Source organism: Cynocephalus volans, chromosome 6, assembly GCF_027409185.1.
Source record: "Cynocephalus volans isolate mCynVol1 chromosome 6, mCynVol1.pri, whole genome shotgun sequence".
NCBI classification, from domain to species: domain Eukaryota; kingdom Metazoa; phylum Chordata; class Mammalia; order Dermoptera; family Cynocephalidae; genus Cynocephalus; species Cynocephalus volans.
Genome location: NC_084465.1, coordinates 138,166,558 through 138,180,545, shown reverse-complemented (window position 1 = coordinate 138,180,545; position 13,988 = coordinate 138,166,558). Strand labels below are relative to the sequence as shown.

General features: G+C 36.0%; 1 pseudogene; it reads right to left on the bottom strand.

The window, feature by feature from the left end:
• Positions 1-13,663: 13,663 nt before the first annotated feature.
• Positions 13,664-13,784, bottom strand: LOC134381327 (U2 spliceosomal RNA; annotated as a pseudogene).
• Positions 13,785-13,988: the final 204 nt, after the last annotated feature.

The window sequence follows — 13,988 nt, the reverse complement described above, 5'->3', positions numbered from 1 at the left end:
TATAAAATACTCTCTTTACAGATTCTAAGGAACCTATTAAGCCCAAAGCCAATTCTGCTAAATCGAGAATATTTTTCCTTCTAATATTTTGATTAAAATGTATAAATATTTCATCCCAAATATTTTCACATGCTATCCTTTTGCTATTATTCAAATTATCTTTCTTAAATAAATATTGTGAGATAAAATATGTCAAATAAGTTGTTTTTATTTAGAATTTCTTTGAATATATAACCAACCTTAGATGCCACAAACTATAAGACTTCACAAACTTGTTTCATTCCAGGAAAGCATATAAATGTGTTCAATTAAAACAGTAATTCCATCAAAATATTTTTACTGATCAAAATAATCCAAACTAAAATTACAGAATTTTAAAATTAAATATTGTACACCATTTACACTTTTAGTCTTTCATTTGATCAGTTCTTTACTTTTATAGATATTAATACAAAAGTCTGCTTTATTTTCAACAAATGCTATTTCATAAAATTGGTTTTACCAGCATCTAGAACGATGCCTTGCCATGATCAGACACTTAAAAAAATATTTATTGGTTGGCAAAAGCAAAAATAGACAAATAGTATTGCATCAAACTAAAAGGCTCTGCACAGCAAAGGAAACAATCAACAGAGTAAAGACACAACCTACAGAATGAGAGAAAATATTTGCAAACTACACATCTGACAAGAGGTAATATCCATGATATATAAGGAACTCAAACAACTCAAAAGCAAAAAAAATAAATAAATAACTTTATTTTTTAAATGGGTAAAGGACCTGAATAGTCATTTCTCAAAAGAAAACACACAAAGGGCCAATAGGTATATGAAAAGGTGCTCAACATTACCAATCAGGGAAATGCAAATAAAAAACCACAGTGAGAGATGACCTCACATCTGTTAGGTTCTTCAAAAAAAATTAGAAATAGAATTCCCATATATCCAGCAATTCCGCTTTTGAATATATATCTAAAGGAATTGAAATCAGGATTTCAAAGAAATACATATGCTCCCATAATCACTGCAGTATAATTCACCATAGCCAAGACATGGAAGCAATCTCAGTGTCCATGACGGATGAATGAATGAAGAAAATGTGGTATATACATACGGTGGAATATTATTCAGAAGGAAGGCCATCTGTGACAACATGGATGAACCTGGGCGACATTATCCTAAGTGAAATAAGTCAGGCACAGAAGGACAAATATTACATTATCCCACTTACAGAAAGAATCTAAAATAGTCAAACTCATAAAAGCAGAGTAGAGTAGTGGTTGCCAGAGTTGGGAAGGGGGGAGTTGGGGAGACATCAGTCAAGGATACAAAGTTTCAATTATGCAGGATGAATAAGTTCCAGTATGATGCCTATAGTTAATAATACTGCATTATGTACTTAAAAATATGCTAAGAGGATAGATCTTATGTTAAGTGTTCCTCTGAGAAAGGGAGGGAGGAAGGAAGGGAGGGAGGGAGGGAGGGAGGAAGGAAGGAAGGAAGGATGAAGGAAGGAAGGAAGGAAGGAAGGATGAAGGAAGGAAGGAAGGAAGGAAGGAAGGAAGGAAGGAAGGAAGGAAGGAAGGAAGGAAGGAAGGAAGGAAGGAAGGAAGGAAGGAAGGAAGGAAGGAAACTTTTGGAGGTGATGGATAAGTTTATAACATCAATCACGGTGATGGTTTCATGGGTGTATACTTTTCTCCAAACTCATCAAGTTGTATGCATAAATATGTACAGCTTTTTGTTGCATCATAATAGCTCACTTCCTCATGAAACCCAAGTATTTGCTTCACCTTGTGATGAAAATTTAAATCACCAAGTAATTATTGTTTGATTGCAAATGTAAAATAGGTAGATGGGAAAACCACATTATTCCCACTTTCAAGTGGAGCTCATGCCCCTTATAAAACTGAAAGGTAAATTTCTCTGGCTGGTGAAGTGTCTATATTAAGGTGATTTCTAACAACAAGAATGTATTCCCTATAAAAATAAAATGGATTTTTTTGAGTCTTTATGATGAATCAATTTAATTCATATAAAATCCCTCCTGAGTGAAATACTTAATATTTTGCCTCAAAATCGATTTAACTACCTGTCTGTGTTACCATTTTTACTTTCAGAATAATATCCATGTAAAGATAAGAGCACAAAAACTTTATAAAATTATACATCCAAAAATGAAACTTTATTTTGATTCCGATAGGAAAGTAAATGCCACCCACCCACAGGAGTTATTAGAATGCGTGTCGTTGCTATTTACTTTAAACTAGGACAGTTATTTTTCGGGCAACATTAGAACAGGAAACAGTAAGATGTTTTCCTTGAGAAAAATGCAGGTTTACTGTGATGGTTTTCAAACCCAATCTTTCCTCAAAGTAAGAACGCTCTGCTTTTAAACAAAATTCATAATTGTTCCCAAAAGAATGCAAAGAATGGTGTGAAGCAGGAAAGGATTATTATTTCTGCTTTGACTATTATTCCTTGTAATTATGCCACTAAATGTATAAGAAATGGAAGAACTTTAAGGGGGAGTCATTAAACAAGCATGGAGAGTGAATGAACGATACTGAAATACCAACAGAGCAAATTTTTCTCCTCACCATCAGGGTCCCATTAAAATACTGTCTAAGTTTCAAAACTTTAATAAATTGAAAAGCATCTTTCCCACTATTTTACTGCATATCAAATATACTCCATACACTCTATACTTAACTGAATACCAAACAGTAGAGAATCTCCTAGGATCAGCAGAAATAGTCTTGGGGGACAACCATTTTCTTTTTTTTTTTTTTTTTTTCCTCTACAACTATCTCAAGTGTATGAAATGATAAAGTATTAGGCCAGCCTTCCTTTAATTATTTGGGATTGTAGAACCATGTTTGAACTTCCAGAGTAGTCTTGATCTAAGGAAACCATGATCTATCCCTTTAAACATACGGGAGAGAATTCACCAAAAACAAAACAAATGAAAGATCACACAGCTAGCTCCTTTCATGCAAGATTCTGACATTTTTTTTTTTAGTGTATCCCTATTGCCTTGCACACAGTCAAGTTGCATTGTTAATAAATGTTTGATGTCTGTTGCTTATTGAAAGAATTTTTAACCAAGCTGACCCAAATACATAGGAAATGTATTTTTCTTCCTTCTCCAGTGTCCACCTCTTTCACACACACATACAAGCACACACACATGCACACACACACACACAGACTCACAGCACTCCAAGGAAGAGAACTTAGCAATAGTGATTGTTTTAAATTTGTTAATTCTCTCTTCCTTTAATATAGCAGCTATATTTCCATTTTCCCTTACATGAAGCTTTCTACATTTCTCTAATTATGTTTCCATAGAGTCAAGGGAAAAGAGATTTCAGCTAAGAAGCATGTCTGGCTGAATTGCACTGTAAATTGCCTCTGACAGTGACATTTATACTTGCCAGAAATTCAGCTGGGCATTAAGACTGCTGTGGCAATGTAAATTTATGTAAACCTATATAATTGCTGATGATGGGAGAAAGATAATTGAGCTTAATATTTGATGAGAAAGACAGAAAAATTACGATCCCATCTAGTCCCCAATATGCTGTGTTCTCAGTTATCAGAATTTTAAGCTGAATGCCACAATAAAACTAAAAAAAAAAAAAAAAAAAAAAAAAAACAGCAGTGATGAGTCTCGTTAAGAATTATAAACTAGCCAAGGGGAGAGAGATTGAAACCAGCTAAAGGTAAGTAAAGAGTTAGTCCAGGGAACTCAGCCTGGGTCAAAACCAGAATGCACAGAATGTCTCTAAAGGACACACGAATCTATAGGAACAACCTAAAGGCAAGACTGTGGGACAGGGGCAGTTCAGGGATGGGATGTTAACAGGAGCAGCCTGCATGTCAGGATAAAAGCAAGAGTTTTGAGCCAATGGAGCACAGAAGGTTTTTCATTTCCATTTAAATCCACCATTGGCTAGGGGCCCCAGTTTTGTATATGCAACAGACCCCAGGATCGACACCTGGCTGCTGAACTTCAGATGTGAAACATCAGTTTGGCAGGCCCGTGGGGGTTTGCGCCAGACATGTGGAAACTAGACCATCCTTGGCATGATTACTTGGATTGATTCCTCCCTTTTGCTAATCTGGTCAGAGGAGAGTCTTTAGTATTAGTATTACAAATCTCACTTCCCAAAATAAATACCATTTTATGCACATGTCCTTTTGGTTGAGCCTGACTAAGCCTTTCCAATTTTGAAATGAAGGTTTTGCTCTTACTAAATGTTGTAGCATCAGAGACAGGAGCTTTGTGGTCTGAATGGGAGTTCAGAAATAAATGAAATTTAAATATTATACGGTTGTGACTGTAGAGTTATTTTTCCTGAGCCAAATGACATCCCAGCATTTTCATATTTACTCACGACATATTTGAATATGTCCATGTTTGGTATGATATATTACAAATTTCTGCTAAAAGATAGTAAGATTTTTTTTCTTTTTCTTGTTATACTTTCAGTCTTTAATTAAGGCCTTATTGGTCTTTTGATTATTTATTTCTCCTTCAGTGATACAAAAGTTGATAATGACAATGATAGGGCAAACAATGTGCTGAAAAACATATCAATAGTTATAGATAGATTACAGATAGATGGATGGGTGTTTATATATCTATATCTATAGATATTCATATAGATATAATAGTACATTTAGTTTATATCCATTTGATCCCAGTTCATTTTGATCTTATATTCAAGTCAGATTCCATGAAATAAATAATACACGTCCTTGTTAACAACAAGCTTGCACCTTGACTTTGATTTCCCTAGACTATGTGCTCAGAGTTGCCTCAAATTTGAGGAAACTTCTCTAGCGAACTGGCTAACAAGATAATACATCCACTTTTTAATCACTATCCCTTCTCCTTTTCACCCTGAACACAACTGCAATTGTCCCTGTTCCAGGCACAAGACCCACCCTCTAATGTACGCTTCTTCCTGTAACTGTGACCTCCTTGGGGAATCCATAGCTAAGATGCATGTGAGTCCTCATGCTGAATCTGAAGAAATGCTAAAGATCCCTTGATCTTCCATTCACGGAAGGAAGAAAAGTGATCTTAGGCCTAGATCAATGAAATAGAATTTGAAAAGTTGAACTGTTATTCTCTTCAGTCACTGCGTTCCTTTCCCATGGCCATTATAACAACTTACCACAAACTTAAAACAACAGAAACTTATTCTGTCATAGTTCTGGAGGCCAAAAGTCCAAAATCAGTATTGCTGGCCCGAAATCAAGGTGTCAGCAGGGCAACACTTCTTCCAAAGACTCTAGGGGAAAATTCATTCCTTGACTCTTCCAGCTGCTGGTGACCACTGGCATATCTTGGCTTGTGGCCAGATCACTTCACTGTCTGCCTCCTGGGTCCCATGGCCTTCTCCTCCTCTGTGTGTAATCTCCTTCTGCCTATCTGTCTATAACACTGTAATTGCAAGTAGGTCCACCCAGATAATCTAGGATAATCTCCCCACTTTAAGATCCTTAACTTAATCACATCTGCAAAGATCCTTCTTTAATACACACAATAACATTTTCATATTCTAAGAATTCGGACCTGGTACCATTGAAGATATTCAGCCTATTATATTCACATAGCATAAGCTTTCAAAATTCCATTCAGATTTAACCCCTCCCACTAACATTAGAGCCCACATCCCATAATAAAAGGCAAGAACGTTATTGAAAGAAATGGGATGAATCATCTCTGCTCCCATTTCAGAGGTATGTGTCCTCGAGGATCCATCTGATGATTTTATCTATTCATATAGACTCTTGGTGTCTTGCAACACACAGCTATAGTCAATTAGTTCTGGAACAAACAGTTCTAGATTCTAGGCACTCTGGCAACTTCAGATTGGATAAAGGTGAAGCTCCCTCCCCCAAACCCAAATCCAAGGTAAAAATAAATAAATAAATATGAATAAATAAATAAAAACAAAATAAACCCACACTAAACACCCACTTCTGGGACTCTCCTGGAAGGAGTGATATATGCGGCACTTTCTACTTATGGTATGGTATTTTGAGGGACTAACTTCAGGGGACAGTGAAAACGTGTAGATAATAGTTTATGAAACAGTCACCTAGACTGCACAAACATTACAAAGCAAGCCCACAACTGCCGTATCTATAAAGAAATGCAAAATGTTAGAGAGCTGTAGGCATACTCTCCTGGGAGCTCTTCACCTCTTGAAGCTTGCTGCACAACATATCTACCCAATTTTGTTTAAGCTTCCATGTACTTTAACTCAGCGTGTGTGGTGTTGTCCCTCTGTAAATAATAAAGTAATCAAATTCTAATTATAAAAATTACAGAAATATGCCTTATGCTAGATCAACTTGGAGGGCCAGATAAAAATCTGAAAATGAGTAGTTTCTTTTCTGAGTGATCCATAGGGTAGCATAGCCAGTTTCCACTTTATGGGACAAGAGAGGAGAAAAGTGTTCAGTGATATTGGGGCTCAGAGGTTGCTACTCCAAAAATATGGTGCTTTGGAATGCTGGAACAAACAAGCAGCCTCAAGGTCTCTCTGACACACACACACATACACACCCCAGCTCTCAATCCTCTGTCACTATCTGAAGCACAGGGTGAAGCTGTTTTCTTATCTACCTAAAGTCCAGACCTGCCAAAGAAGAAAGCAATTAGTACCTCTGGTTCTTTTCCTGAGTTTTCATCAACTTCACTTATAGCATATGAAGAAAGACTGTGGTCTGTCAACACAGCTGGACAGATTTTTGTCTTAGGTCACTGTCTTCTATTTCTGTCCTATTCGGTATTTCAAAGAGAGTCATTTACCAGACGTTGTCTGCTCTGCAGGACAAATAGACTTTGACCCAGGCCACTGTATGTTCTCCAGGCCCGTTAAGTTCCTCTAAGAACCACTTAATCTGACACCCCTGTCTTCCCTTCCCCTATGAAGATGGGTTCATAAGCAACTGTACCCCATTGGGTTATTTGGGCACTCGTTCTGCAATTCCCCTGCACTATGCATGTTAAAATAAAACTTGTTGTGCCTTTTCTTTATGTTAATCTGAATTTGTCAGTGAATTCTAGAGAAACTTCAGGGATGAAGGGGAAGATTTCCATTGGCCCCTACAGTGGCCTTCTGTTCCAGATGACAATTCATCCTGGGACTTGGTCACCTGCTTGGGGATGTAGTCCGGTCAAAAACACTACAGAAAAACCAATAAGTCGCATGTCTTTTATGCTTTTAGAGGCAGGTGGATAGGTCTTTTATGATTGTAAGATTATGTTGTTAATCAATACACAGTCAATAACAAAAATAAGTACAGAAACACTACAAACAACAATTTTTTTTTAATGTAACCGTTCCTTAGAAACCTGGAGGGGAAAAAAAAAAAAACTCAATAGACTCTTTCAAAGAGGCAATAATCCCTGGTGTACTTAGGACAATCGCCTTTGGAACAAAGTGTATTTGGAGCCCTTAAGCCATAGGGATAGATGTGAACAGTGAAAAACACAGCAGAAGCACTCAGATGCACAGGAGGGAAAAACAACAAGGAAAATGTTATGTTTTTATTCTATCCACACATTCAAAAGAAAACAACCTGATAGCCAGGGTGAGACAGGAAGAATCAGGTGTAATAGACAGGGCTAGCTACATAATTTGCAAGGCCCAGTGCAAAATGAAAACACAGGGCCCTTGTTCACAACGCTGACAAAAAGCTTTCTCCATTCTTCTCAAGCCTTGTCTCTTGGCCTGCCACGGTGTTTTTCACTTGCTATTTAATTTTGCACTAGCCCCACTCCAACCGTCCCGCCCTCACGCCCAGTCTCGCGCCGAGTTGGTGGCCAGGAGCGAGCGGTTGCTGGGAGGGGCAGGGGCCACGTGCTTGAAAATCCATGTGGGTGACGAGGGGAGTGCAGGTGGAAGGAGCCGGGAACCCCTATGAACCAAGGTTCCAAGTCCTTGGCACGTACACCATTGTGCTAACGGACTTCACTTACAAGCACAAATTCAAAGATTAAATTGTTAAGACTTTCAAGACAGCAATTGCAGAGCATTTAACCTTAAGTGCTGCATGACTGCACCGGTCACATGCGTGTGCGGTGTGCCCTGAGAACAGGGGACTGCGCAGGCCGAGGGCATAAGGACTGATTAGGTGATGACAAGTGAGAGGTGACGGAGCCCATGCTCTTGGCTACCCTCGCACGCAAAATCCTTTCCTTAGTTTACTTTTCTCTGCTCAACTGCTGAGAAAAACCAGATGAGATTTCACCAAATCTGCCATGGAAGTTAGACTTTCTGTGAAGTGCTTAGAGTTGATTCCTTTTTCTATCCTTATTATTGGAGACACGTTTAATTAACAGCTTTGCTGTTACTGGATAACAGTAAACATTTTTAGGAAGTAACTTTTTTTAACCAGTTTCTACTTATTTCTCAAGCCAAATTTACTGTTTCACTCACTGTAGTGCCAAGGGGATCCACAAATTTTAATCTAATTTTCATTGAATTTAATTCTCCCACTACTAAAAGTTAATTGTTTAAAAAAAAAAAAAAACAGAAGAAGAAGTAGTAAAATTATGTATCTGGTATATGATAAAGAAATCGGAACAATGTTGCCTGGTTATTTTGAATATCTGCTGGGGTTATCTAGCAAACCATTTATATATTGCTGAATTTTTTTCATCTGCTTGGAAAAAAATTCACACTACAGGGATTGAGGCCCATAAATTTCATAAAGAGGGCATTTAGTGATTTTTTTTTTAATGTGAGTTTTCTTTGCCAAATTCAGAGAATCTGGAGCACATTAAATAAGCCATCAAAAAGATTAAGTCCTCAAAGCTAGAGGAGACTGTTAGTAACAAAGGGCTGCCAAAGAGAATAGCAAAATTTTATTATAACTTCCTGCAGTACTTTCAAAACTATGAAACGATTTATAATATTCTGACAAGGGAATAATGTAGCATCAAATGCCGTCTTATTAACTGTAAAGCATCTAAGTTTTGAACAGATGGACTATCCTTGTTCAACCACCCCCAGGGGCTAATTTAGAACCACAGGGTTTAATTTGAAGGAAAAAGAGAGTACTTTTTTTCTTAGTAATATCACAGTTCCAGCCCGCTCTGCTGTAATTTTAGAAAAAGGACAGAGAAAAATAGCACTGTTTGTGTCCCAGCAGCAAAAACACCTGAGGGGATGAATCCTTCACAGGGCTTTTGTCCATGAGTATTTTTAACCCAACTGTAGAGATCTGGAAACATCAACATAGAGTCTAAAGTGGATAAAAGCATAGTGAAACTCAGTTCCTAATGGTGCGGGCACTCAGCAGAAGACAGGATCGATAATCTTTGCAGAGCCAGCGGATAACACAGGATTCCTGGAAAGAAAAATAGGAATTGTATCCTTTGAAATGAGCTCTTCGAAGCAGCCTTGAAATGTTTCCTTTTAATTTCAAGCAGAACAAACAGAATAAACAGAATTCCTGACTTGCATTTGGTAATTTTAGCATACCTATAAGGACAAATAAAGACGGACATCGGCTGTGAGTAAATGTGCTTCAGAGAAGTCATATGTTTGTTGAACAACTGTGTCTCCTTAACCAACATCGTTAAAGAAAACATTAGGTAGTCCTGATTGTAAAACACAACTCTAAAGGCTAGTCTTTCTTTCAGGGTTTCACATCCCCCAATTCTGGACATGCAGTCAGTATTAACTGCTCTTTACCTCTGGAATATATTATTTCATTGACTGTAGGAATGATATAGACTTCTACATGAAGACTCAAGATAAAGTTCTCTCAGGTTCATGTACATAGCAGAAATATGGATAAATTATATTAAGCAAATTATTTTTTTTGTCCTATGATCATTAAAAATCACGTAACACCATCATTTGTCATCAGGGAAATGCAAACCAAAATCACAATGCAATATCACTTCACACCCATTAGGACAACGAGAATCAAAAAGCCAGAAAAGTGTTGAGGAATATGTAGAGAAATTAGAAGCCTAATACACTGCTGGTAGGAATATAAAATGGTGCAGCCACTTTGGAAAACAGGCTGGCAGTTCCTCAAATGGTTAAACATATTGTTACCATATGATCCAGCAATTCCACTCTTGGGTATATACTCAAGGGAAGAAAACATATGCCATACAGAAATTTATACACAAGTGTTTGTGGCAGAATTATTCATATTATCCAAATCTGGAAACAACCCAAATGGCCATCAATGGATGTATAAATAAACAAGATGTGTTATATCCACTTAATGGAATATTATTCAGCCACAAAAATAGAATGAAATACTGATAACATGCTACAACATGGATGAACCTTAAAAGCATTATGCTAAGTTAAGGAAGCCAGTCACCAAAACCACATACCATATCATTCCATTTATATAAAAGTCCAGAATAAGGGACTCTATAGAGACAAAAAGTAAATTAGTGGTTGCTTATGGCTGAGGGGTAGGAGATAGACTGAAAGATAGAGAGATAAAATCTGCAGTGTGTGGGATTTATTCTTGAGGTGATGAAAATGTTCTAAAATTGACTATGATGATTGATGCATATATTTGCAAATATATCAAACATTGACTCGTACACTTTAAATGTGTGAACTGTATGGTATGTGAATTATATTTCAATAAAGCTGTTAAATTTTGTAGTTAAAAAATTCACATAAGCTATTATATTTTTCCCTATAAAGGAGTCAGAGGCAAAGTTCTGCACAACTTCAGCAAATGTATAAACTTTATAGATTGTTTTTAAATACTGATTTTGCCCAGTCTTCATCTTCCATTTCCTGAGCTTTGTCTTTCCATCTCTCTTACCACCGACCTTCTAAGCTTGATGTTCACTAATTTATTTTGCATCTATTTATTCTCTAGGTAAACTTGTACACTGACACATTTTCTTTCTGGAATGATGTTCACTCTTAATTATTAATTAAACTGTTATTGTTACTATTAATTAAATTGAACTTTGTTTTTTTAAACAGTTGATTTGGGCAAACCTAGTCTTAGAGTAACCAGATTTGCAATTTTTTAAAGGAGATGATATTAAAATTTATACAAAATTTTAATCTGTTGAATTTCACCTATTTGAAAAATCTAATTTTCATTTAATTATGGGGCAATATTTCCCCTTTGTGGCTAATATTTCAAGAACACTGGTTAAGTCTATACTGTTTCAGGGATTTCTTCATATTTGAACCAGAATGACAAAAGAACTATCAAAAACATTTATCTTGAAGCAATGATAGATTGCTCAACCTACTGTTATTTTTGCTGTACTCTTAATACATTCATTTTTGACAGATAACACAAAATGAGCAAAGACAGCTCTAAAATCAGCTTGCTTTTATTCAAAGAGTGTCATGTAAAGTTAACCATAAGTTTCAATAGATATATAGTATATACAATTTAAATGGAAGACAGATTGGCATAATTCACCTCTTTTTCTTAGAAAAAAAGAAGTTGTACAAGACTTAATATCTTATTCAAAAATGTGAACATCTGCATTACCACTCTTCAGTTCCTGAAAATCAGACATCTCTTCCTGCATGCTGGCAGAAAGCAAGAAAAGCTATGAACTTCAAGACAGTAAATGTGAATAAAACAATATTAATTACCACATTTTTTTCAGTTTGCCAATTTCAGCCTCATGTCTAATTGCATAAAAGCATGATGCAGAGATTCTCCCGAAAGAATGCAATTGATCTCAGTTGTCAAGGTAGATAGCACTCTTATAATTTTGGTTTTTCACCCTATTATAATAAAGCATTTCATATTACTCAGTCACTTGTAAGTGTGAGATATGTTAACACTATCAAAAATCCAGTTAACACACTCCCTCTGCTGGTTAACAGCTGTCTTCTCAAATTTAAGGACATCCAACATCATGGTCTCTTCCTCAAATATGTGGTTCCTTTTTAGACAGATTTTCTTTTTTACACTTCCTTAAAAAAAAAAAAAATCAGGTTACCTATATTAGCTATAAGCATACACGTAAATGAAAAGTTCTTTAAAACATAGGTTTTTATCGAACTTGTATTAAGTGCAAAACCTTCCTTCTTGCTAAATTCCGACCAATTTAAAGAATTTGATAGCACTGACCATTGTATTTTTACCCTCCTGTCTTTCATTGCCTTCAAATTAATCTGGTGAAAAGCACTGTTTTCTTCTTTATTTACAATGGCCACTTCTAAAAACTTTTACTAAAGTATTCCTGCTTCTAAGGTAACTAGCTACATAACCTTTGATATCATAGAATACTTCCTAAAATAGTTGGAACATTAAATATAAAAATTAAAATGAACACACAAGAAATTATTCCTTGTATTCCATGTATTTAAAAAACTCATCTTCAGTTCATTAGTGAGTAATATCTTTCTTTTATGGCTTTAATCCCCATTCCTACAGCTGCCTTCACAGTCCAAGTCATCTTTGTTTTATATTTATATTCCTCTACTTCCAGTTCTTTCTTTGCTCTGATTATTCTAATTATACTGCTATAAGAAAAATTTCCCTAAACCAGGAAAATGTCCCCGAACCTGAAGTAATAATTTTACTCCCCTGCTCAGAAATCTATAGTCTTTTGAAACAAACCATTTATGGTTTATTTCCTCCATTAGCCTTTAAGGAAGTTGTAAATCCCTAAAATTAGACAAAAATTTTGCATCTGTATGTATATGCATTACTCTGGAGAAAGGGTTACATAGCTTTCATTAGATTATCAAAAAGATTCATGACACCCCTCCAAAATGCAGGAACTCATTTCTTGTCTGTGTCTGCATAGACCATGCCCCTCTACACATACAGGTGATGCAGACACCTAATGGGTACCTTCGTTGTGCTGGGTCCCATGCTCAGAATGGCCTCTTTTCATATCCATCTGTCCAAGTCTATGCTTCCTTCAGAACATGGTAAAGTACCACCATGAACCTTATTCCAATTACATTGGCCCATCTTGGACTCTCTGCTTTCTGCACCCCTATCACCATTTAAACAGCAGCACTCTATTTAGCATATAATTATTCTCTAATAATTTTCCAGTTATGATTTAATAACTATTTCTTAATATTTGAGCAATGCATATTATTTTTATTTCCCCAACTAGACTGCATTTATCCATGCTATCCCTTAGAATGTCGTTTTTATTTGATTGTGAGCCCCCCAAAGGCAGAAGGTCACACTACCCATACATTCATTCCCAATGCCCAGCATTGCACCTAGTGTACAGATTTCCTAAATGTTTGATAAATGATGAACTATAAATTCTCTGAAGGAAACAAAATATCTCATTATTTTGCTTTCTTCAGTCATATAGGTATTCAAAGATATTTATGGGTTTAAAAGAGATTTTATTATGATATTCACAATCTAAGTTTTCCTTACTTGGAAAATAAATCAAGAATAAAAACATTTCACTCTAGATATGCTGTGGTATGTCCTGGAAGTTATAAGGCCTAAATACTTCAGTCTCTTAGGAAGAGCTTAGTGCACTATAAAATATTTGAAATTATACAGAAAAAAAAAATGGAATGCAAAAGAAAACCCAAAATCTTGGTTTTGTGAGGACTGTACCCATATTTTCCATGGAGGATGCCAGAGGCTAGTGCTAAGTGTTCAGGTTATAATGTACAAAGAAACATCATCACATTGTTTTCTGTTTGGCCTCCATGCAACAGTTTGCCATTTCATTAGATATTGCCCAATAGAACATAAATTTTTGCATTAAAAATTTTACACTTGATCTTAGCCAAAAGGCCGAGAAGCGATGAAAAAATTTTAAGGATCAACAGCAAAAAGGGCACAATGCAAAATATTTCAGTTCAAGTTTAAAAACTTGAATGCATTAATGACAAACAAAATAAAGCTAGTTATTCTCAACCCTGAACACTATTAGAATCAACCAAGAAGCTTTCAAAAGAATAAAAATCTCAGGACCCCTGCCTCAGATTTAATCACTGGAAGGTGGAGTCT